Below are 26194 nucleotides of genomic sequence, written 5' to 3' on the forward strand. Positions count from 1 at the left end.
TACGTTTGACCAATGAAATCCTTTGTTTACAGCTGATGTCATACCTCCACTACTCTTGCCAAACCCGGCTCATCAATTTGGTTTCTCAACATCCAATTTTATATGAAAAACATAACGATCAACACCGAAATCAAGGACAATAGATCTTCAGATCGCCCAGCAGCTGGGATCCACTGAAGATGGTAATGCAGCTGTTACGTAACAAATTCCTACTTGCTAACGTTGTAAACCACTGTTGTAAATGGATGAAGCTAACATTAGCCACTTGTATCCAAGTGCTAACTAGCAGTTTAGCATCAAATTTGGGGTCCGCGGCGATGCTACTGCCTCCATTTTCTCTTCTCATTGTTTTTTCAGCTGACGAAAATTTCACTGCCTCCAGTTTCTTTTCATGGCTCGTCTCGCTGCTGTGTCTGTCTGCTGTGTCTGTCTGCTGTGTCTGTCTGTCTGACGTTAGCCGACTAGTAGCTAGCTTGCGGGTAGCCGGTGCTGTCCTACGAGATGGGAGCCCGGGAGGGACACTAACTACTGGTTATACTGAACACTGTTTTTCCGCTGCGGAAAATGAATGTGGGACTGCGAATAATTCGCGCCGGACCTGTGTGTATAGGTTGCAATGCGGAAAATTTCTACGGAATTTCGTACCACATTCCGCCTCTGCATTCGCACCGCATCTGTGTGAAACGGCCTTAAATCACACTCGTTTGACTTAAGAGGGCATGTATGTTGTATCCTTCACATTCGCTAACCAGTCTTTGAACTGAAATCTTTGAAGAAGTTGGAATCCCTGTCTGAGAGAAATAGCCTGGCTGGTTCGATGTTTATCTGTTCACCTGCGTCGCGTTGAAGCACTTTTTACAGACTGGCTTCATTTGATGTGTCCAGGAGCTTGCCTTCGCTGTCGGCAACGTAAGCAAAATACTTCCACATTTTGCTTCGTGCATTTGCTTTCTCAACAAGCGTTGGGCGGCTTCAGACTAGAACAAGCCGCTGCCATTTTCGCTGTGTCTGTCCTGTGTGTCGGGCTGCTGCGGAGGACTGAAGGACTGGCCAGAGAGCAAGCAGAGAGGGGAGGGTGGGGAAATCGGCACGCCCACACATGAAGCAGACATACCGCTCTTATGACAATCTCCGAAGTGGTGAAATGTCCGCGATGACGGGGTCGCGCTTATACCGGAAAACAACTTTCACACATCCAATAAAGCTTTGTAGGTGACAATTAAACTGGATATATTAACTGTATTAAAATGTGATCATAGTGATGTGAACGTTCACAATCACAACCACCAATCATTACATAATGTTAGGCAAACAACAGATGACTAAAATCGATCATAATCTGAGTGAGTGGGTGCCGGGAGAGAGAAGGCGACCAGCTAGAGAGCTCCGTAAACTTCGTAGGATATAAGCTTTTTTCTTAGAGTAATTTCGTTTTTTTTTATAATTTCGTTGCGTCTATTCGCTTTGTAAATATCCAGTGTATATATCAACGTCTTTTATATAGTGCACATAGTAGCGTATTTGCACTTTTGCGGGAAAAGAACACAGCGGACAACAGCGCACAGCGAACAAAAGACGGGGACTATTGTTGCTCTCGCTGCGCGCCAAATGGAGGACATCAACAATAGGACCCTCACCAGTGCTTCCACGCACAGATACGACAGGGACACTCTAATAAACATCAGGAATAAACACCGAAATCACCCCAACCAGGACTGGTTGGCCCCGGACCTCGCCAAATTCCCCGAACTCAAACAACAGCAACGGAGAAGAGGGAGGCGAGGAGGATTGGACGTCCGCCTTAGGAGACGGGCAAACAGACCACCTTTGCCGAGCGTCCTCCTGGCTAATGTTCAATCGATCGAAAACAAGATGTGTGAATTAAGAGCACGGGCACAATTTCAAAAGGACATAGCGAGCTGCAACGTTATGTGTTTGACTGAAACCTGGCTCTCACCTGAGACAGCAGACCACGCCATTACAATACCTGGATTTAGCCTGCACAGGGCAGACAGGGACCCAAAACGTTCCGGTAAGAAAAGAGGGGGCGGTGTTTGTTTGATGATTAATAAGAACTGGAGTACCAACAACACTAATATCGGGACGTTTTGCTCAGCAGACCTAGAGTATGTCATGATTCAGTGCGTACCCCACTACAGCCCGCGGGAATATACCACAGTCACCCTCACAGCTGTGTATATTCCACCACAGGCAGACACAAAGAACGCTCTCAGAGAACTGGACCACGCAATCAGCGCACAGAAAGCAAGACAGCCGGAGACGGCACTGGTGGTAGCAGGAGATTTTAATAGAGCGAACCTGAGGAAGAGAATGCCCACCCTCTACCAGAATATACACTGTAGCACACGGGGTAAAAACACTCTGGACCAGTGCAACACGGACATTCCTTGCTGCTACAAAGCAACACCCCGCCCCCCATTCGGCAAATCGGACCACGCCTCTATCTGGCTCGTCCCCAGACACAAACCAAAGCTTAAACGACACCCCCCAGTCTACCGAACCACCCAACGCTGGTCAGACGAATCAGATGACATCCTGAGAGACTGTTTCGACCAAATGTTATGGGGAGAATTCAACACAGCAAACCTGGAAGAATATGCTGAAACGGTGTCATGTTTTATAAAAAAATGCACAGAGGACATAGTCCCCACAAAAACAGTTAAAACAATGCCAAACCAGAAACCCTGGATTAACTGTGATGTCCGGGCTGCACTTCACGCCCGGACCACCGCCTTCAAGTCCGGGACGCCAGAACAATACAAGCAGACGAAATACGCCCTCCGAGCTACAATAAAAAAAGCGCGGAGAGAATATGGAAGGCAGCTGGAGGCAAAACTGGACTCCAACAACCCCAGACACCTGTGGAGAGGCCTCCATGCTGCCACAGACTTCAAAGGGGAAAGGCAGCAAAACGCCAACGTGTCACCCACCCTGCCAGACGAACTCAACGCGTTCTACGCCAGGTTCGACCCCTCTGCCAGAGCGCCTCCCCTCCTCCCCCCCTCCTCCCCTACCCCTCTCCTCCCCACCACCCCCCCTCCACCCCCCCCCCTCAGCCACCTCTCCCCCCCATCACCCCCCCTCCTCTCCTCCCCCCCATCACCCCCCCTCTCTCCTCCCCCCCACCACCCCTCCTCCTCTCCTCCCCCTCATCACCCCCCCCTCTCTCCTCCCCCCCACCACCCCTCCTCCTCTCCTCCCCCCCATCACCCCCCCTCTCTCCTCCCCCCCTCCTCTCCTCCCCCCCCTGCCACCTCTCCCCCCCATCACCCCTCCTCCTCTCCGCCCCCCCTCCACCCCTCCTCATCCCCCCCCCCCACCCCTCAGCACCCCCATTCCCACCCAACAACCAATCCCCCCCACCTCCCACCCCCCACAGACCCAGACCCCTCTCACCATCACTGAGGATGAGGTGCGCCGGTCGTTCCTGCGCATCAACCCACGCAAGGCGGCCGGCATCCCCGGGCGGGTCCTCAAGGCCTGCGCTCACCAGCTGGCAGGCGTATTCACAGACATTTTCAACCAGTCTCTCTCCCTCCGACGAGTTCCCTCCTGCTTCAAAGCAGCGACAATCATCCCCATTCCCAAGCAGCAGAAAGTGACCAGCCTCAATGACTGGCGCCCAATAGCCCTCACGCCAATAGCCAGCAAGTGCTTTGAAAAGCTGGTCATATCACAGATCCGCCCCACACTCCCCCCGGACCATGACCGGCTACAATTTGCATACCGCCCCAACAGGAGCACAGCGGATGCAGTAGCACACGTGCTCCACACCGCCCTGTCCCACCTGGAGGGGAAGGACACCTATGTAAGAATGCTGTTCGTGGACTACAGCTCAGCATTCAACACCATAGTACCCTCCAGGCTGGTACACAAGCTCAAGGATCTGGGACTAAACACAGGAATGTGCGACTGGATCCTGGATTTCCTGACAGACCGCCGCCAGGTGGTGAGGGTGGGCAACCTCACCTCCTCCCCACTGACCATCAGCATAGGAGCGCCCCAGGGGTGCGTCTCCAGCCCCTTCTGGTACGACCTCTACACCCACGACTGCGTGGCGACTCAAACTTCGAACACCATCGTGAAGTTTGCAGACGACACAGCAGTCGTGGGGCTGATCTCAGGGGGCGACGAGACGGCCTACAGAGAGGAGGTGGGGGCCCTGGAACAATGGTGCCAGGACAACCACCTCTCTCTGAACGTCTCCAAGACCAAGGAGATCATTGTAGACTACAGGAGGGGGGGAGGGCACACACCCCCCAATCACCATCAACGGCACAGTGGTGGAAAGGGTGGACAGCTTCAAGTACCTGGGAGTCAACATCCACCAGGACCTGACTTGGGCCGGCCACACCGCCACTGTTGTCAAAAAGGCCCAACAGCGAATACACGGACTCAGGCGCCTGAAGAAATTTGGGCTAAGGCCAGAAATCCTTACGGACTTCTACAGAGGCACCATTGAAAGCCTGCTGACTGGCTGCTTCACCACCTGGTACGGGAACTGTACCACCATGGACCGCAGGGCGCTACGGAGAGTGAGACGCGCGGCCCAGCGCGTAACAGGATGTGAGTTGTCAGAACTGCATGAACTGTATAAACAGCGGTGCCTCAGGAGGTCCCTGAAGATCATCAAAGACACAAACCATCCCCACAACAGCCTGTTCTCCCTGTTACCCTCAGGGAGAAGATACAGGGTTCCAAAAGCACGCACAAATCGCTTGAGGAACAGTTTCTTCCCGCAGGCCACGAGACTCCTTAACATACACAAATAGTGAAGTAGCCGTACTGTACCGTACTGTAGCTGCTACCATTACATATGTCTAATGTTTAATTGTATGTTTAATAAGGAATATGCTATTTGCACCTGTATGTAAAATACGCCGAATTTAAAACGCATAGTTTAATTGTATGTTTAATAAGGAATATGCTATTTGCACCTGTATGTCAAATACGCCGAATTTAAAATGTTTAAGCACGTCTAAAGTATGCACACGACATGTGCACCTATGTGCAGTGAATATGCCACTGTCTCTGACTTGTCTTATCACTATACTGCCTTATTGCTTGTTGTGTCTCTTGTTGTTTTTGCACTCAAATGCCCTGTTATATTTGTACTATGTTGTAAACGGAGTCCACAGCACAAGAATTTCACACGTGATACTTGTACCATGGAGTGACAATAAAAATCTTGAATCTTGAATCTTGAATCAAAGCTTCTACTCCGGTTCATTTATTATTTTTTTTCCTTCTTTTTCTTTTCTTTTTTTGGGGGGGGGGGGGGGGGGGACACAATAATAACTAGAACGACCGCACCGCGGATTTATGCCTCCGCCATTAGTTCATTCTTAAGTCAAATCGCCATTTGAGGCAAATTGGAAGAAACTCCGTCAAGGCGCTCCTGAGATGTTGCGTTAAAGAGCTTGGAAATTGGGTGTGTGAGGTCACAGTGACCTTGAACTTTGACCTTTAACCATCAAAATCTAATCGCTTCATCCTTGAGTCTAGGTCGATGTTCGAGGCAAATTTGATGAAATTCCGTCATGGCGTTCCTCAGATATCACGCTAACGAACATCGGGACGTACAGACGGACGGACTACCCGGATCCATAATGCCTCCGGCCTGGCTATCGCCGGTGGAGGCATAAAAAGTCCAGTTGTGTTGTGCGTGTTCTTGGCTGTGGCGATCCCAATGGGGAACAAACAAACATGTTGTAGGCTACTCACAGAGTTGAAACCACTCTCAGCTCAGCACCGTTCCTTCCAGGCTTCTCCTGACAAAACGCTCATCTGCTCCTCAACTGCTCAAAATAAAAACTCCAGTAGTGTTGTGCGTGTTCTCGGCATGAAATGTTGTGAATTTAACGTTATACTAACAAACACGTTCCACGTGTTGATAATCCGGTAACACTTTACAATAACGTACACAAATACTATAGTAGTTACTAGTAAACTAACCATTAACTAATAGCCAGTTAATGAGTAGCTAATGAAAAACTTGGCATTAGTCAATCACTAGTTAATCATAGTTAATGAGTAGGTAGTCATTAGTTAATGATTAGTATCTAATTTCCTGAGTAGAGTAGTTAATTATTACCTAATGATTACTAAATGTCAGCTCATGAATAGAGTAGTTAATCATTACTTAATGATTCCAAAATGTCAGTGCGTGAATGTATTAGTTAATCATTAGTTAATCATTAGTTAAGGTCACATTGTGAGTATAGTAGTTCATCATTAGTTCATGATTAGTTGTTAGTTCCTTAGTAGAGTAATTACTCATTAGTTAATGGTTAGTCAATGGTCAGTTTGGGAGTATATAGTTAATTGTTAGTTATTCATTACTTAATTACTTAATTATTACCTATCCATTAGTTACTCTTTTTGTGTACCCTATTGTAAAGTGGTGCATCATACTCAGTAGTTTATGAATACTGAATCATTACTTAATTATTATCTGTCTATTAGTTAGTCTTTTTGTGTACCCTATTGTAAAGTGGTGCATCATACTCAGTAGTTTATGAATACTGAATCATTACTTAATTATTACCTGTCCATTAGTTACTCTTTTTGTGTACCCTATTGTAAAGTGGTGCATCATACTCTGTAGTTTATGAGTACTGAATCATTACCTGTCCATTTGTTACTCTTTTTGCACCCTAATATAAAGTGAAAGATATCCTTATCAATAAACACTCCCTCCAGGTGAGATTCGAACCCTGAACCCCAAGATTGTTAAATTGTAAGTCTGGTTCTCTACCATCTGAGCTAACCAGCCTGTTGCTTGTTAGAGCCATACTATCGAATGTAGAGCCGGAGACCAAGTATTATAGTTTAAAGGTATATTCCACCCAAATACTACTTTCTGTCCAAGTACTTACAAGTACTTAGACATAAGTAGTATTTGGCTGAAACATACCTAAGTACTTGGACATGAAGTAGTATTTAGATGGAATATACCTTCAAAATTATAAGTATTTGGAGAGAAGGTAGTATTTGGGTGGAATATATCTTAAAAACTATAAGTACTTGAACAGAAAGTAGTATGTGGATAGGACATAATACTTAGTCTCTGACTCTACAGACCTATAGTATGGCTCTTCCAAATAACAGGCTGGTTAGCTCAGATGGTAGAGAACCAGACTTACAATTTAACAGTAATAATTTAAATCAGTAAAACGCCTCTCAAACTCTGACGAGATGCTCTGAACATGCTCCTCATAACGTGCACTGTCAAGCTGTGTTACAACATGCAGCCTCCTTGACATCAGTTGTAGCTTGCTTTTAAACATGTTCACTGAACTCATCATGTTGACTACATCTTTACCACCCTTGCAGCTCTAAATTCAGTTCATTGAGCTTGCCAGTGAGATCAGTGAGGAAAGATCAATCTAAAAGCCACTGGTGGTCCTCTAGCTTTGCATGGTACTGCACATGTTTTGAAAGCATCAGGAAGTCTTTGATTTCAGGCAACAGCTCCGTAAATCTGGCCAAAAATGTACCTCTGCTTAACCACCTGACATCTGTGTGAAGCAGCAGGTCTGTGTGCTCGGCATCATGCTCCTCCAAATGAGCACGGAAGAGCCTTCTCTGCAGACTCCTGGCCCGAACTGAACACACAATCTTCATCACAACATCCATCACTTCTTTCATATTTAAAATCTTTCCACACAACGCCTGCTGGTGAATTATACAATGATAATTCAGGATATCCAGGAAAGATTCACTTTCTTTGCACAGCGCAACAAACCCACTGGTGTGGCCAATCATAGCAGGTGCCCTGTCAGTTGTGATGGAAATCAGCTTGAAGAGAGGCAGTTTTGTCTCGTTAACAAATCCCATGAAAGCCTTGAAAATATCCTCACCTCTGGTGTGTCCTTTCAATGGCAAAATGGTGAGTTGCTCTTCCTTGGCGCTCATGTCTTCAAAAACCATCCTGATGAAAACATACAATTGTGCCCAGTGACGGCTGGTGGCCTTAACCTGGGTGTTTGGTTTGGTGAAGATAGACTGCCTTGCAAGCTGCGCTTTCAAATCCCGCACTTTAGTGGTGCGTAGAGGCGTTTTTGCAGGGAAATCCGTCTCGTACCTCCCGTGTACCATTTTAAAATGATGCTCCAGATTCCCTTTCTTTGCCAACGCCACCGTTGCATTGCAGATCAAACAAACAGGCTTTGCATGAGAATAAACAAAAAAATATTCTTCCTCCCATTCAGTGTGAAAATGATAGGTTTTCGCTCGTTTCCCCTCAGCCATGTTGACGTTTTGGACTGCTGAAGAGCTTCGTCTGCTCGCTAGCTACTGTTTACAGCTGTCAACTTTCTGTCACGCATTTGACCCCAGCATACGCGCTAACGTAGGTTACGTCAAACGTGATCTACTTCTTTTTTTTTCGTGTTAAGAGACGGGTGCACAGGCAAGGACTCACATTCAATAAAACTTTATTACACACACACAAACAAAAACAAAAAAAACTTTCATTTTTTTCTTTTTTTCCTACACCCCTCGCGATCGACCTGGGATCAGTCCGCGGTCGACCAGTAGACCGCGATCGACTGGTTGGGCACCACTGCTATAAAGCATTAATAAAGCATTATTAAATACTTAATTCACCATGAATTCATAATGTATAATGCATTATTCATACATTACTAAGCATTAGTAAGTCATAAACACAGTTATAAACGTTTGATTCCCGATTAATAACCTAATCTGTAATGTGTTTAATGATTGTATTCTCATACTTTGTAAATGATATTCACCATTTATAAACAAGTATCATATCAATTACAAACCATTTCTTTATGAGTTGTTAGTGGTTCATAAGATCATTTAGAAAATGTAAGTAATAATTATCACTTTTCAAACTGAAACCCCTCCCAATTCTTCTATTTCCCCAAATCCTCGAAACTCACAATTGATCCCAAGTGAACCGCCCCATCTGCAAAGCCTTAGGGGAGTAACCCCACCCATCTACTGTTTAGGGATAAATAATTATTACACCGTTGACACTTAAAAACCTATAAAAATACCCAAAAATGTCAATTTCACCCACTTCCCGAGGTCGTAGAGACTCATGGACGGTTTCATTCGAAAGCCCACTGGGTTAGAAAAGAAGTGTACGAAGATTTATGTTTACAACAGCTCTGCAGACCACAGCTCAAGATTCAAGATTAAAGTTTATTATTTGTCCCAGAAGGGCAATTTGTGTGCAAGCAGATATAAAAACATAGCGAATACATGTAAAACAAAAACATGGACAAGTGAAACAACATGGAGCATGTGCAGCAGTTTTACAGCAGAATGGATCGAGTGAACACAGAAATAGTAAAAGTCACACCTCAAAGGATCCGTACAATGTACTTAAAAGTAGTAAAAGACACGTACAATGTACTTAAAAGTAATAAAAGTCAGGGACTATTTGAGCTCGCATAGATAGGTAGGTAAAAGTAAATAAAATATATCTCTACAGCAACGTTACCTACCTAAGAGAAAGAAAAAAGTGCATACTTAAGGCCTTAAGAGGCATAGATCACAGCTAGACTATGCACTCAAACTCCTCCGCCCAGCATCTAATAAGGCTGTGATGAGGGACTGAGAGAGAGAGAGACAGAGAGAGTGCCTCGTCTCCTCCACCCAGCAGCGTTTAGAGCTGTGATGGAAACAGGAACGAAAGAAAACTTGTATCTGTTTTTCGTGGCCCTCGGAACCTTTAGCGAAGGGAGCAGCATATATTCTGAGCGGAGAGGATGAATGTCGTCCATGCGGATGGACATGGCCTTTTTAAGCACCCGTTTGTTAAAAATGTGATCCAGTTCAAACAAACTGGCATAAGCCAGCAGCGAGCACCGGTGTTTTCAAAGTTTCGGTGCACGGCACAGGAGATACTTGGTAGGAGAGAGTGAGCCAGCACACAAAAATGTCCTTTCGTTTGGTTTATTCCAGCTTAACACCAGGTACAGCACACACACGGACGTTTCAGCCTAACGGCCTTCTTCAGCGTGTTGCTGTGTCAGGCGGAGATGACGTTTAAATACACCAAGAACGGAAGTACTTTCAATAAACGAAATGTCAAAATTCAGTTACAATATATAAAGAATTCAAGAACCAAGCAATACACAACACAAAAGTTCCATTATCAAAGAAAATGTCTACATACCACAATGTATGCATATATAAATACAATAGTTTGGTCAATCCCACTATGTGGGAGAGCAGAACCAGGCCTAGGTAAAGGCCCTGCTGTATTCAAAGTGACAGGTAGGCGGAGTAAGCCAGGTCTGGACTACAGATAGATACAAAACAAAATACAGAATACAATAGAAATGTTTTAAAACAAGAATTATGCTTAAATAATTGCACGTTTCCACTATAATGGCCTAGAAAGAGGTCCAGCTGTATTGTGATAACAGACAGGAGAGATTAAGCTAGGGCTGGAATGCATATTACTAAGTACATTAAAAATAGACAATACAAATATGTTGCAAAATTGCACATTCAAAGAAAACAGCCCAATAACAGTTCCTCATTAAGTCCTTTCGGATGCTCTGTCTGAAGAGTGTGAATCCAAAAAGCCTCTCTTTGTAGCAAGGCCCTATCTCTATCCCCACCTCTTTTCAATGGACTGACAGTTTCAATGCCCTGGAACCTCAGGGTGCAAACCTCATGTCCCATAGCATTGAAATGTCTCGCTACAGAAGATTTTTCATCCTTATTGCGAATTTTGCTTTTGTGCTCGGAGATGCGGGTTTTGAGTTCTCTACGAGTTTTCCCCACATAAACATTTGAACAAGGACATTTTAACAAGTACACAACGAATTTAGATCTACAAGAAATTCTACTTTTAATGTTGTACTTCTTGCCAGAGTGTGGGTGAGTGAAGGATTCACCTCTGATCATCACATTACACTGCAAACAGCTCGAACAAGGAAAATTACCATTAGGTAAATTGGATAAAAAATGTGTAGGGCGTGTATAACAATCTGCCCTGACTAACATATCTCTCAGGTTTCGAGCCCGCTTCTGAGCAAAAATAGGGGAACTTGTGAACGCGTGTCCTACCAAGGGGTCACTGCATAAAATATGCCAGTGGCTGAGAACAGCGTTTTTTATTTCATGCGACACCGGAGAAAAAGTTGTGGCACATACAATTTTAGTGCCGTGGCCCGAGGGAGATTTGGGAGTGAGCAGGTCATGTCTGTTTAAATCCCTGACCTTCTGAAGGCTCACATCCAGGTCATGGCTGTTGTAGCCCTTGGCCCGGAAACGGTCACATAAATCTGAAGCGTGTTGCTCAAAAAGTGTGTCATTACTACAGATTCGTTTAACTCGAAGGAGCTGGCTGTAGGGTAAACCCCTTTTGAGACTGGGGGAGTGAAAACTAGAAAAATGCAAAAAGCTATTTCTATCAGTCTGTTTTCTAAACAGATTGGTGGTCAGTGGTGCAGTGTTGTGGACCAAAACATCCAAAAAAGAAACTGATTCATAACTGTATTCTAAAGAAAACTTAATCGATGGCAGTCTCGAGTTAATGTAATTCCTGAATCCCTCGAGTTCACTGAGAGAGCCCGTGAAAATGAAGAAGATATCATCCATAAATCTAAACCAACAAAGTAATAATTCTGAAAAGGGGTTATTAAGATATACAAAGTCTTCTTCAAATTTACCCATGAACAGGTTGGCATAGTTTGGAGAACAAGGACTTCCCATACTAACACCCTGACACTGCAAGTAAAATGCATTTTCAAACCTAAAATAATTCATCTCTAATACCAGTCTAGCCAGATCCGTCAAGAAACCAGTAGGGGGTGTCGGAGTGTGTCTTTTGTCTAGAAAGTGTGCCAGGGCTTGCAAACCCTCCACATGGGGCACATTTGTATACAGACTATTAACATCCATTGTGCATAGAATGCTATTTTCTACAGTGTGTTGTAAAGAACTCAACTTATTAAGAAAATCAGTGGTGTCTTTGACAAAAGAAGGAAGTGTGGCCACCATACTTCTGATGTGTCGGTCAATATATTGTTAAATGGGTTCAGTGATGGATTGGCTTACAGCGACAATGGGCCTCCCAGGGACCGTTTCTGTACAGCTCTTGTGGATCTTAGGCAGAGTGTAAAACACAGGGCGCACAGGATGTTTCTGTAGCATGAATTTATGTTCATCTGGACTAATAAATGAAGAACTCAAAGCTGAACTTAAAAAAGCATCGACCCTCTGTAGAAATTTAACAGTGGGGTCCCCCATCAAAGGAGTGTAGAATTCACACATACCAAGCTGTCTCAAAATCTCTGTTCTATAGGATTCTTTATTTTGGACAACAATGGCCCCTCCCTTGTCAGCAGATTTAATAACAATAGAGCAATCACTAGACAGTGACAAAAGCGCACAAGAATTCCTTCAGAATTTGTAGTTGTCATAGACTGTGCTCCATAGTTGATTGCTCTATTGCTGACAAAAATGTGTTATTGTAAGTCGCTTTCTTTGGATAAAAGCCTCTGCCAAATGACGTAATGTAATGTAATGTAATAGGGGTGCACCGATCACGTTTTTTGCCACCGATCACCGATTGCCGATCGCCTATGGGAAATATCTGCCCAACCGATCATCGACCGATGACCGATTACCGATCACCGATCACCGATCACTGATATATAAACTCCTTAAAGAAAGTTTGGAAACGTTATTTTAGGTTGATTATTTCTCCCCTTTAATAATACCAATTGGCATTGTATTTAATATCGTTGGAAAGCCTGATTAGTGATAGGGCTTTTTTTTATTTATACATTTTTTTTTTTTTTTTTATTATGAAAAAATTGCCGATCGCCGATCGCATATTTGAGGTCAATATCGGCCGATACAGATTGCTTGCCGATCGATCGGTGCACCCCTATAATGTAATGTAGGCCTAATGAAACAATTTTGACCACGGATCCCCCTTTGATAATAGTTTTGCTTTTAGATGTTTTATTACAGAAAGTCTATGAAACCCATGACCAAAATAGTCCTACATTGTATCATTATGTTACTTGTGGATGGAATTATAGTGGAAATAAGTATCCCGCTTTTTGCTGGGGACCTGTGACAGATGACAGCTGGAGTGCATGGGCAGTGTTTAATGTAAATGAGCAGCTATTGTTCACTCCCCCCATTATCTGGCTGGCCCAGGGGCTGATAAGTACTCACCTTTCAGGCTGATTTTCTAGGAAACTTGGTTTGAGGTGTAACAACATTCAAATGAGCATATCTTCTTCAATTATTTTCAGATGTTGATGTGTGACACATTATTTGCAAGCTTACAGTCTGTAGTTTCATAATCTGCAAAAAACAGAAAAATGACCTCGGCGAGATTGTACTCAAATTACTAGCGGGTGTCACATTTTACATTGTAATTTTCACTGAAAATAAAGTTAGGGTTTTCCAGAATGTGTTTTGTCTTGACCAACATTCATACACAGCTCTGAACCTGGAGGACTGAGAGAAGATCCTCCATGCTTTGATCTCATGTCATTGTGAATATCAATATTTTCCCCCACTGACCCACTTGGCCAGTAGATCAGAGTTCTACTGGCCACTTCTATATTTTCACTGTCCGGCAGTCGAAAAATTTAAATAATTAGCCCCCCCCCCATTATTTATCCATAATATGTAACACAGTGAAGTTCCCTTTAGATTTGGTTGTTTTCCTTTAAGCTGAGATTACACTACAAGACATTTCCTAGGATTTTACATAGGATTTCCAGTTGGGCTCAGATGGCTCTAGTTGGCTCTAGTTGTCCCCAGATGTGGCCAGTTGTCTGCAGTCTTAGCACCAATTAGCACCGAAATCGGTTAGTGTAAACTGGGTGCAGATTTCTAATCGTCTAGTGTAAACTGCCAGATGACGCCAGTCGGAGCCACACGATTATTTCAAACATGTTTGAAATCCAGCCGCTGATATCGCATAGTGTATACTAGACTCAGCCCTCAGTCTTAATCCGTTTCACTCCTGTAAGACTGAGAATATTACTATTTAAATCTTTGCATAACGTTAGGTGGCGCTGTTGGAAGCCTTGCATCGGAGAACCAATCATGAGTGTTGTGGGCGGGCCTGCTTTCTGGGGGCAGTGACGCTCATGCAGAACGGGTGTCTCGCAAAACATCGCCGCGTTTGCGGAGAAACATATTAATCACTTAGAAACAAACATAACCTGTTAATAGGGCGTGTTTCATCCGGCCCCGGCGGCTAGAGGTCTTTTCCCCAGCGATAAGCCCGACTCCCGAGGCTAACGTTACAGAGCCTGCTGATGACTCACAGTAGCAAGCGGACCACTTCCGGGTAGGAAAAATTATTGTAAAATAAACAACAGGTATAAACTCTCTTTGCAGCACATCGGTGTCTTGCTCTATATTGGAACTATGATAAATGACATTGCCGCTGCCAAATAAAATTCTAATAATAAATGTAGGCGTGTCTGCTGCCGGCCGTTCTCGCCGGGCTCTGACAGACAGTTTCTGACAGTGAAATTCCCAGACGTTTGGTGGTGCAGCTCACCAAACGTCTGGGAGCCGAGACTAAGTGTATACTGCTCCACCGACTCAACCCAACTGGACTCAACTCAATGTTCCATCAACAGCCAATGAAAACAGAGGAGGGCGGTACCATGGGCGGTACACAAAGGGTGAATAAAAAAAATGACTCCGCGCAGCCCTGTCAAGTAGTTTTCCAGTGGCCCGAAAACTATTCGCGCAAGACATGTCTTTGTGTTGTGCAGTGCGATGCCAGAATCGGAAAGCTATTGTAGCAGAGTATTCGGGTCCGCCTATTCACACTTGGTTAATAAAATAATAAACGATAGAGCCAGGCTGTAAGGTTATAACAAGCTTCTCCCCACATATCCTGTTCTACGCAACTCGAGGGAACATACACAGCCTCGCACACACGCAATAGAACACAACACAACACTGAACAGTCTGTTACACTATCAACAAAGCAAGGACTAAAGTTTTACCGAATCCAATCCTGTCAACTCATACTGCTTTTAATGCTAACCGTAGGTGTCTTTGGTTGCAAGCCGAAAGAGGAAATCGTTAAAAATGCCCGACTTTGCAGTGCTCGCTCATTTCATATCAGAAGCTGTAGCTGTAGGCTGCTAGTGACAGCCACATCGCTCGGTTAGTTAACAACCAAGTAACGTTAAATAATGTCATTATTGAATTGAACTGATTGGAACGAGGACATCATTAAAAATGCCCGACTTTGTAGTGCTCATTTCATAATCAGGTAAGCTGCCTGAAACTGTAGGCTGCTCAACATCGCTCGGTTAGTTAACGACCAAGTAACGTTACATAATGTCATTATTGAGTTGTGTGCATTATCAACATAACAATATATCTTTGCAAGTTACAGAATAATTATCTACGCTATCCCCAGTTATAAAGGAATGCACGATATGTATTGCTGGCCACTAGGCTTGGCCAATTGACAGCGCCAGTGCGTATGGGTCTGTAAGACATATCCCATTAACCAACGTTAATTTCGATGCATAACATTGCTTAGCACTAGGCGATAAGCTGTGGTAGTAAGCCGAGAACTGCATTTTAAAACTAAAATCTAACTGTGTGTCGCAGATGAGCACAGAGCAGTCCTGACAGCGGGGCTTTTACACAGTTCTCAGTGTCTGTCAATGCTGGGCTGACGGCTTAACTCTCGCTCTCGCGAGAGTTTTGGTGAGGTGGTGTTCAGTTGGAGGGAGTCGTCATGGAGACAATCGGCTAGTGTATTTCAAACAGTGATTTCCAGGCGGTCTGAGTCGTATAGTGTATTTCAATCAGTTGTTCAGTCTTAATAAAAAATCTTAATGAAAAAGTCTTGTAGTGTAAACTCCCCAGTCTTTCAAAATCTGTGAAAGATGTTCAGAGTTGGTCAGAGTTGGGTAGTGTATTTGAGGCATTAGTTATTATTGTGCTTGCTGACAAGCAAGGCACAATCTTGAAATCCCACATACTTATTATTCTATCTGCCAAAAAGTTTGGCGCGTAATAACTCCCTCAATTTTTGCGCCACATAGACATGCCAGACCTCAAAATGACCGGCTCATTGAGGACATGTATGCTATGACTTTGCTAAGGGTTTGTGAAAGCGGTTTGGCCGCAATTCGCCATTAAGCGCCATTTTTTTCCCCATTGACTTGCATGGGGTTTGGAAAAATCTTGCAAAATCTTGCAGTAAATTAGCTGTCATTCAGAAACCATAACAGCTAGAGCTACGAAACTTGGTAGGGAGGTGCACTGAGGGGTCTTTTACTATCCCCGAAAAAATTGCACCAATTGACCAGATGGTGGCGCTATAACAGCCCTCCTTACCTTTTGGTCCATAACTTTTGAACCGTAGGGTCTATCATCAAAATTATTTTTTCCCTGGATTCCTTGGGTCCTCCCGCATCTACTCAACTAGGCCACGCCCATTTGCGTCTGACTAGATTTTCCGCCATTTTGCATTTTGTCCAAAACCGTTTTTTTGCCATTTCTCCTTGAAATTTCGTCCAATCTTCACCAAACCAACGCACACATCACGTGGGGACTGTCCTGCACAAGACTGATTTGGAAGTTTTTGAAAAAAATGCACCGTTGCGATATAATTTACTTCCAACTTTCTGTGGGTGGGGCCTATTTCACAAAGATCGTCCGATGCTAACCAAACTTTGTACAGGTGTGGACGGATGTACTCTGAGCCTATAGGAGAAGTATTTTGTCATTTAGCCTTTAGGGGGCGCTATAGCAGCATTCAGTGCCTGTCCCTTCTCAATTGTTTTATTTTGAAGGGCGGCAGGAAGTGCGGATTCATTCTCATTATGGCCAGCCTTCCTTCTTGTATGACACTTGACACTTCTGAGTTGATTTCAGAAGAGATAGTGTCATTTGGCGTGTAGGGGGCGCTATTGTTTGCCTATGGGGGGCGCTACAGCAACGGATCTCTGCAACCGTAACTTGTAGAGACTCACGGATGGCGGCGTTGGAATCGGGGTGAAAAAGTACGCTAGTGGTGGGCAGAATCACGATTGCACCTTCCGTTTCCGAGATAAAAGCAATAATTATTGTGCTTGCTGACAAGCAAGGCACAATCTTGAAATCCCACATACTTATAATTATTGTGCTTGCTGACAAGCAAGGCACAATCTTGAAATCCCACATACTTATTATTCTATCTGCCAAAAAGTTTGGCGCGTAATAACTCCCTCAATTTTTGCGCCACATAGACATGCCAGACCTCAAAATGACCGGCTCATTGAGGACATGTATGCTATGACTTTGCTAAGGGTTTGTGAAAGCGGTTTGGCCGCAATTCGCCATTAAGCGCCATTTTTTTCCCCATTGACTTGCATGGGGTTTGGAAAAATCTTGCAAAATCTTGCAGTAAATTAGCTGTCATTCAGAAACCATAACAGCTAGAGCTACGAAACTTGGTAGGGAGGTGCACTGAGGGGTCTTTTACTATCCCCGAAAAAATTGCACCAATTGACCAGATGGTGGCGCTATAACAGCCCTCCTTACCTTTTGGTCCATAACTTTTGAACCGTAGGGTCTATCATCAAAATTATTTTTTCCCTGGATTCCTTGGGTCCTCCCGCATCTACTCAACTAGGCCACGCCCATTTGCGTCTGACTAGATTTTCCGCCATTTTGCATTTTGTCCAAAACCGTTTTTTTGCCATTTCTCCTTGAAATTTCGTCCAATCTTCACCAAACCAACGCACACATCACGTGGGGACTGTCCTGCACAAGACTGATTTGGAAGTTTTTGAAAAAAATGCACCGTTGCGATATAATTTACTTCCAACTTTCTGTGGGTGGGGCCTATTTCACAAAGATCGTCCGATGCTAACCAAACTTTGTACAGGTGTGGACGGATGTACTCTGAGCCTATAGGAGAAGTATTTTGTCATTTAGCCTTTAGGGGGCGCTATAGCAGCATTCAGTGCCTGTCCCTTCTCAATTGTTTTATTTTGAAGGGCGGCAGGAAGTGCGGATTCATTCTCATTATGGCCAGCCTTCCTTCTTGTATGACACTTGACACTTCTGAGTTGATTTCAGAAGAGATAGTGTCATTTGGCGTGTAGGGGGCGCTATTGTTTGCCTATGGGGGGCGCTACAGCAACGTATCTCTGCAACCGTAACTTGTAGAGACTCACGGATGGCGGCGTTGGAATCGGGGTGAAAAAGTACGCTAGTGGTGGGCAGAATCACGATTGCACCTTCCGTTTCCGAGATAAAAGCAATAATTATTGTGCTTGCTGACAAGCAAGGCACAATCTTGAAATCCCACATACTTATTATTCTATCTGCCAAAAAGTTTGGCGCGTAATAACTCCCTCAATTTTTGCGCCACATAGACATGCCAGACCTCAAAATGACCGGCTCATTGCGGACATGTATGCTATGACTTTGCTAAGGGTTTGTGAAAGCGGTTTGGCCGCAATTCGCCATTAAGCGCCATTTTTTTCCCCATTGACTTGCATGGGGTTTGGAAAAATCTTGCAAAATCTTGCAGTAAATTAGCTGTCATTCAGAAACCATAACAGCTAGAGCTACGAAACTTGGTAGGGAGGTGCACTGAGGGGTCTTTTACTATCCCCGAAAAAATTGCACCAATTGACCAGATGGTGGCGCTATAACAGCCCTCCTTACCTTTTGGTCCATAACTTTTGAACCGTAGGGTCTATCATCAAAATTATTTTTTCCCTGGATTCCTTGGGTCCTCCCGCATCTACTCAACTAGGCCACGCCCATTTGCGTCTGACTAGATTTTCCGCCATTTTGCATTTTGTCCAAAACCGTTTTTTTGCCATTTCTCCTTGAAATTTCGTCCAATCTTCACCAAACCAACGCACACATCACGTGGGGACTGTCCTGCACAAGACTGATTTGGAAGTTTTTGAAAAAAATGCACCGTTGCGATATAATTTACTTCCAACTTTCTGTGGGTGGGGCCTATTTCACAAAGATCGTCCGATGCTAACCAAACTTTGTACAGGTGTGGACGGATGTACTCTGAGCCTATAGGAGAAGTATTTTGTCATTTAGCCTTTAGGGGGCGCTATAGCAGCATTCAGTGCCTGTCCCTTCTCAATTGTTTTATTTTGAAGGGCGGCAGGAAGTGCGGATTCATTCTCATTATGGCCAGCCTTCCTTCTTGTATGACACTTGACACTTCTGAGTTGATTTCAGAAGAGATAGTGTCATTTGGCGTGTAGGGGGCGCTATTGTTTGCCTATGGGGGGCGCTACAGCAACGTATCTCTGCAACCGTAACTTGTAGAGACTCACGGATGGCGGCGTTGGAATCGGGGTGAAAAAGTACGCTAGTGGTGGGCAGAATCACGATTGCACCTTCCGTTTCCGAGATAAAAGCAATAATTATTGTGCTTGCTGACAAGCAAGGCACAATCTTGAAATCCCACATACTTATTATTCTATCTGCCAAAAAGTTTGGCGCGTAATAACTCCCTCAATTTTTGCGCCACATAGACATGCCAGACCTCAAAATGACCGGCTCATTGAGGACATGTATGCTATGACTTTGCTAAGGGTTTGTGAAAGCGGTTTGGCCGCAATTCGCCATTAAGCGCCATTTTTTTCCCCATTGACTTGCATGGGGTTTGGAAAAATCTTGCAAAATCTTGCAGTAAATTAGCTGTCATTCAGAAACCATAACAGCTAGAGCTACGAAACTTGGTAGGGAGGTGCACTGAGGGGTCTTTTACTATCCCCGAAAAAATTGCACCAATTGACCAGATGGTGGCGCTATAACAGCCCTCCTTACCTTTTGGTCCATAACTTTTGAACCGTAGGGTCTATCATCAAAATTATTTTTTCCCTGGATTCCTTGGGTCCTCCCGCATCTACTCAACTAGGCCACGCCCATTTGCGTCTGACTAGATTTTCCGCCATTTTGCATTTTGTCCAAAACCGTTTTTTTGCCATTTCTCCTTGAAATTTCGTCCAATCTTCACCAAACCAACGCACACATCACGTGGGGACTGTCCTGCACAAGACTGATTTGGAAGTTTTTGAAAAAAATGCACCGTTGCGATATAATTTACTTCCAACTTTCTGTGGGTGGGGCCTATTTCACAAAGATCGTCCGATGCTAACCAAACTTTGTACAGGTGTGGACGGATGTACTCTGAGCCTATAGGAGAAGTATTTTGTCATTTAGCCTTTAGGGGGCGCTATAGCAGCATTCAGTGCCTGTCCCTTCTCAATTGTTTTATTTTGAAGGGCGGCAGGAAGTGCGGATTCATTCTCATTATGGCCAGCCTTCCTTCTTGTATGACACTTGACACTTCTGAGTTGATTTCAGAAGAGATAGTGTCATTTGGCGTGTAGGGGGCGCTATTGTTTGCCTATGGGGGGCGCTACAGCAACGTATCTCTGCAACCGTAACTTGTAGAGACTCACGGATGGCGGCGTTGGAATCGGGGTGAAAAAGTACGCTAGTGGTGGGCAGAATCACGATTGCACCTTCCGTTTCCGAGATAAAAGCAATAATTATTGTGCTTGCTGACAAGCAAGGCACAATCTTGAAATCCCACATACTTATAATTATTGTGCTTGCTGACAAGCAAGGCACAATCTTGAAATCCCACATACTTATTATTCTATCTGCCAAAAAGTTTGGCGCGTAATAACTCCCTCAATTTTTGCGCCACATAGACATGCCAGACCTCAAAATGACCGGCTCATTGAGGACATGTATGCTATGACTTTGCTAAGGGTTTGTGAAAGCGGTTTGGCCGCAATTCGCCATTAAGCGCCATTTTTTTCCCCATTGACTTGCATGGGGTTTGGAAAAATCTTGCAAAATCTTGCAGTAAATTAGCTGTCATTCAGAAACCATAACAGCTAGAGCTACGAAACTTGGTAGGGAGGTGCACCGAGGGGTCTTTTACTATCCCCGAAAAAATTGCACCAATTGACCAGATGGTGGCGCTATAACAGCCCTCCTTACCTTTTGGTCCATAACTTTTGAACCGTAGGGTCTATCATCAAAATTATTTTTTCCCTGGATTCCTTGGGTCCTCCCGCATCTACTCAACTAGGCCACGCCCATTTGCGTCTGACTAGATTTTCCGCCATTTTGCATTTTGTCCAAAACCGTTTTTTTGCCATTTCTCCTTGAAATTTCGTCCAATCTTCACCAAACCAACGCACACATCACGTGGGGACTGTCCTGCACAAGACTGATTTGGAAGTTTTTGAAAAAAATGCACCGTTGCGATATAATTTACTTCCAACTTTCTGTGGGTGGGGCCTATTTCACAAAGATCGTCCGATGCTAACCAAACTTTGTACAGGTGTGGACGGATGTACTCTGAGCCTATAGGAGAAGTATTTTGTCATTTAGCCTTTAGGGGGCGCTATAGCAGCATTCAGTGCCTGTCCCTTCTCAATTGTTTTATTTTGAAGGGCGGCAGGAAGTGCGGATTCATTCTCATTATGGCCAGCCTTCCTTCTTGTATGACACTTGACACTTCTGAGTTGATTTCAGAAGAGATAGTGTCATTTGGCGTGTAGGGGGCGCTATTGTTTGCCTATGGGGGGCGCTACAGCAACGTATCTCTGCAACCGTAACTTGTAGAGACTCACGGATGGCGGCGTTGGAATCGAGGTGAAAAAGTACGCTAGTGGTGGGCAGAATCACGATTGCACCTTCCGTTTCCGAGATAAAAGCAATAATTATTGTGCTTGCTGACAAGCAAGGCACAATCTTGAAATCCCACATACTTATTATTCTATCTGCCAAAAAGTTTGGCGCGTAATAACTCCCTCAATTTTTGCGCCACATAGACATGCCAGACCTCAAAATGACCGGCTCATTGAGGACATGTATGCTATGACTTTGCTAAGGGTTTGTGAAAGCGGTTTGGCCGCAATTCGCCATTAAGCGCCATTTTTTTCCCCATTGACTTGCATGGGGTTTGGAAAAATCTTGCAAAATCTTGCAGTAAATTAGCTGTCATTCAGAAACCATAACAGCTAGAGCTACGAAACTTGGTAGGGAGGTGCACTGAGGGGTCTTTTACTATCCCCGAAAAAATTGCACCAATTGACCAGATGGTGGCGCTATAACAGCCCTCCTTACCTTTTGGTCCATAACTTTTGAACCGTAGGGTCTATCATCAAAATTATTTTTTCCCTGGATTCCTTGGGTCCTCCCGCATCTACTCAACTAGGCCACGCCCATTTGCGTCTGACTAGATTTTCCGCCATTTTGCATTTTGTCCAAAACCGTTTTTTTGCCATTTCTCCTTGAAATTTCGTCCAATCTTCACCAAACCAACGCACACATCACGTGGGGACTGTCCTGCACAAGACTGATTTGGAAGTTTTTGAAAAAAATGCACCGTTGCGATATAATTTACTTCCAACTTTCTGTGGGTGGGGCCTATTTCACAAAGATCGTCCGATGCTAACCAAACTTTGTACAGGTGTGGACGGATGTACTCTGAGCCTATAGGAGAAGTATTTTGTCATTTAGCCTTTAGGGGGCGCTATAGCAGCATTCAGTGCCTGTCCCTTCTCAATTGTTTTATTTTGAAGGGCGGCAGGAAGTGCGGATTCATTCTCATTATGGCCAGCCTTCCTTCTTGTATGACACTTGACACTTCTGAGTTGATTTCAGAAGAGATAGTGTCATTTGGCGTGTAGGGGGCGCTATTGTTTGCCTATGGGGGGCGCTACAGCAACGTATCTCTGCAACCGTAACTTGTAGAGACTCACGGATGGCGGCGTTGGAATCGGGGTGAAAAAGTACGCTAGTGGTGGGCAGAATCACGATTGCACCTTCCGTTTCCGAGATAAAAGCAATAATTATTGTGCTTGCTGACAAGCAAGGCACAATCTTGAAATCCCACATACTTATTATTCTATCTGCCAAAAAGTTTGGCGCGTAATAACTCCCTCAATTTTTGCGCCACATAGACATGCCAGACCTCAAAATGACCGGCTCATTGAGGACATGTATGCTATGACTTTGCTAAGGGTTTGTGAAAGCGGTTTGGCCGCAATTCGCCATTAAGCGCCATTTTTTTCCCCATTGACTTGCATGGGGTTTGGAAAAATCTTGCAAAATCTTGCAGTAAATTAGCTGTCATTCAGAAACCATAACAGCTAGAGCTACGAAACTTGGTAGGGAGGTGCACTGAGGGGTCTTTTACTATCCCCGAAAAAATTGCACCAATTGACCAGATGGTGGCGCTATAACAGCCCTCCTTACCTTTTGGTCCATAACTTTTGAACCGTAGGGTCTATCATCAAAATTATTTTTTCCCTGGATTCCTTGGGTCCTCCCGCATCTACTCAACTAGGCCACGCCCATTTGCGTCTGACTAGATTTTCCGCCATTTTGCATTTTGTCCAAAACCGTTTTTTTGCCATTTCTCCTTGAAATTTCGTCCAATCTTCACCAAACCAACGCACACATCACGTGGGGACTGTCCTGCACAAGACTGATTTGGAAGTTTTTGAAAAAAATGCACCGTTGCGATATAATTTACTTCCAACTTTCTGTGGGTGGGGCCTATTTCACAAAGATCGTCCGATGCTAACCAAACTTTGTACAGGTGTGGACGGATGTACTCTGAGCCTATAGGAGAAGTATTTTGTCATTTAGCCTTTAGGGGGCGCTATAGCAGCATTCAGTGCCTGTCCCTTCTCAATTGTTTTATTTTGAAGGGCGGCAGGAAGTGCGGATTCATTCTCATTATGGCCAGCCTTCCTTCTTGTATGACACTTGACACTTCTGAGTTGATTTCAGAAGAGATAGTGTCATTTGGCGTGTAGGGGGCGCTATTGTTTGCCTATGGGGGGCGCTACAGCAACGTATCTCTGCAACCGTAACTTGTAGAGACTCACGGATGGCGGCGTTGGAATCGGGGTGAAAAAGTACGCTAGTGGTGGGCAGAATCACGATTGCACCTTCCGTTTCCGAGATAAAAGCAATAATTATTGTGCTTGCTGACAAGCAAGGCACAATCTTGAAATCCCACATACTTATAATTATTGTGCTTGCTGACAAGCAAGGCACAATCTTGAAATCCCACATACTTATTATTCTATCTGCCAAAAAGTTTGGCGCGTAATAACTCCCTCAATTTTTGCGCCACATAGACATGCCAGACCTCAAAATGACCGGCTCATTGAGGACATGTATGCTATGACTTTGCTAAGGGTTTGGGAAAGCGGTTTGGCCGCAATTCGCCATTAAGCGCCATTTTTTTCCCCATTGACTTGCATGGGGTTTGGAAAAATCTTGCAAAATCTTGCAGTAAATTAGCTGTCATTCAGAAACCATAACAGCTAGAGCTACGAAACTTGGTAGGGAGGTGCACTGAGGGGTCTTTTACTATCCCCGAAAAAATTGCACCAATTGACCAGATGGTGGCGCTATAACAGCCCTCCTTACCTTTTGGTCCATAACTTTTGAACCGTAGGGTCTATCATCAAAATTATTTTTTCCCTGGATTCCTTGGGTCCTCCCGCATCTACTCAACTAGGCCACGCCCATTTGCGTCTGACTAGATTTTCCGCCATTTTGCATTTTGTCCAAAACCGTTTTTTTGCCATTTCTCCTTGAAATTTCGTCCAATCTTCACCAAACCAACGCACACATCACGTGGGGACTGTCCTGCACAAGACTGATTTGGAAGTTTTTGAAAAAAATGCACCGTTGCGATATAATTTACTTCCAACTTTCTGTGGGTGGGGCCTATTTCACAAAGATCGTCCGATGCTAACCAAACTTTGTACAGGTGTGGACGGATGTACTCTGAGCCTATAGGAGAAGTATTTTGTCATTTAGCCTTTAGGGGGCGCTATAGCAGCATTCAGTGCCTGTCCCTTCTCAATTGTTTTATTTTGAAGGGCGGCAGGAAGTGCGGATTCATTCTCATTATGGCCAGCCTTCCTTCTTGTATGACACTTGACACTTCTGAGTTGATTTCAGAAGAGATAGTGTCATTTGGCGTGTAGGGGGCGCTATTGTTTGCCTATGGGGGGCGCTACAGCAACGTATCTCTGCAACCGTAACTTGTAGAGACTCACGGATGGCGGCGTTGGAATCGGGGTGAAAAAGTACGCTAGTGGTGGGCAGAATCACGATTGCACCTTCCGTTTCCGAGATAAAAGCAATAATTATTGTGCTTGCTGACAAGCAAGGCACAATCTTGAAATCCCACATACTTATTATTCTATCTGCCAAAAAGTTTGGCGCGTAATAACTCCCTCAATTTTTGCGCCACATAGACATGCCAGACCTCAAAATGACCGGCTCATTGAGGACATGTATGCTATGACTTTGCTAAGGGTTTGTGAAAGCGGTTTGGCCGCAATTCGCCATTAAGCGCCATTTTTTTCCCCATTGACTTGCATGGGGTTTGGAAAAATCTTGCAAAATCTTGCAGTAAATTAGCTGTCATTCAGAAACCATAACAGCTAGAGCTACGAAACTTGGTAGGGAGGTGCACTGAGGGGTCTTTTACTATCCCCGAAAAAATTGCACCAATTGACCAGATGGTGGCGCTATAACAGCCCTCCTTACCTTTTGGTCCATAACTTTTGAACCGTAGGGTCTATCATCAAAATTATTTTTTCCCTGGATTCCTTGGGTCCTCCCGCATCTACTCAACTAGGCCACGCCCATTTGCGTCTGACTAGATTTTCCGCCATTTTGCATTTTGTCCAAAACCGTTTTTTTGCCATTTCTCCTTGAAATTTCGTCCAATCTTCACCAAACCAACGCACACATCACGTGGGGACTGTCCTGCACAAGACTGATTTGGAAGTTTTTGAAAAAAATGCACCGTTGCGATATAATTTACTTCCAACTTTCTGTGGGTGGGGCCTATTTCACAAAGATCGTCCGATGCTAACCAAACTTTGTACAGGTGTGGACGGATGTACTCTGAGCCTATAGGAGAAGTATTTTGTCATTTAGCCTTTAGGGGGCGCTATAGCAGCATTCAGTGCCTGTCCCTTCTCAATTGTTTTATTTTGAAGGGCGGCAGGAAGTGCGGATTCATTCTCATTATGGCCAGCCTTCCTTCTTGTATGACACTTGACACTTCTGAGTTGATTTCAGAAGAGATAGTGTCATTTGGCGTGTAGGGGGCGCTATTGTTTGCCTATGGGGGGCGCTA

At 44.5% G+C, this 26194-nt stretch overlaps 1 protein-coding gene across 2 annotated transcripts in view; it reads left to right on the plus strand.

The window, feature by feature from the left end:
- Window positions 1-26194, plus strand: part of LOC310789331 (protein NLRC3-like) — a 345423-nt gene that overhangs the window by 241645 nt on the left and 77584 nt on the right. The window lies entirely within an intron of this gene.

Source organism: Poromitra crassiceps, assembly GCF_964638095.1.
Source record: "Poromitra crassiceps genome assembly, chromosome: 14".
NCBI classification, from domain to species: Eukaryota; Metazoa; Chordata; class Actinopteri; order Beryciformes; family Melamphaidae; genus Poromitra; species Poromitra crassiceps.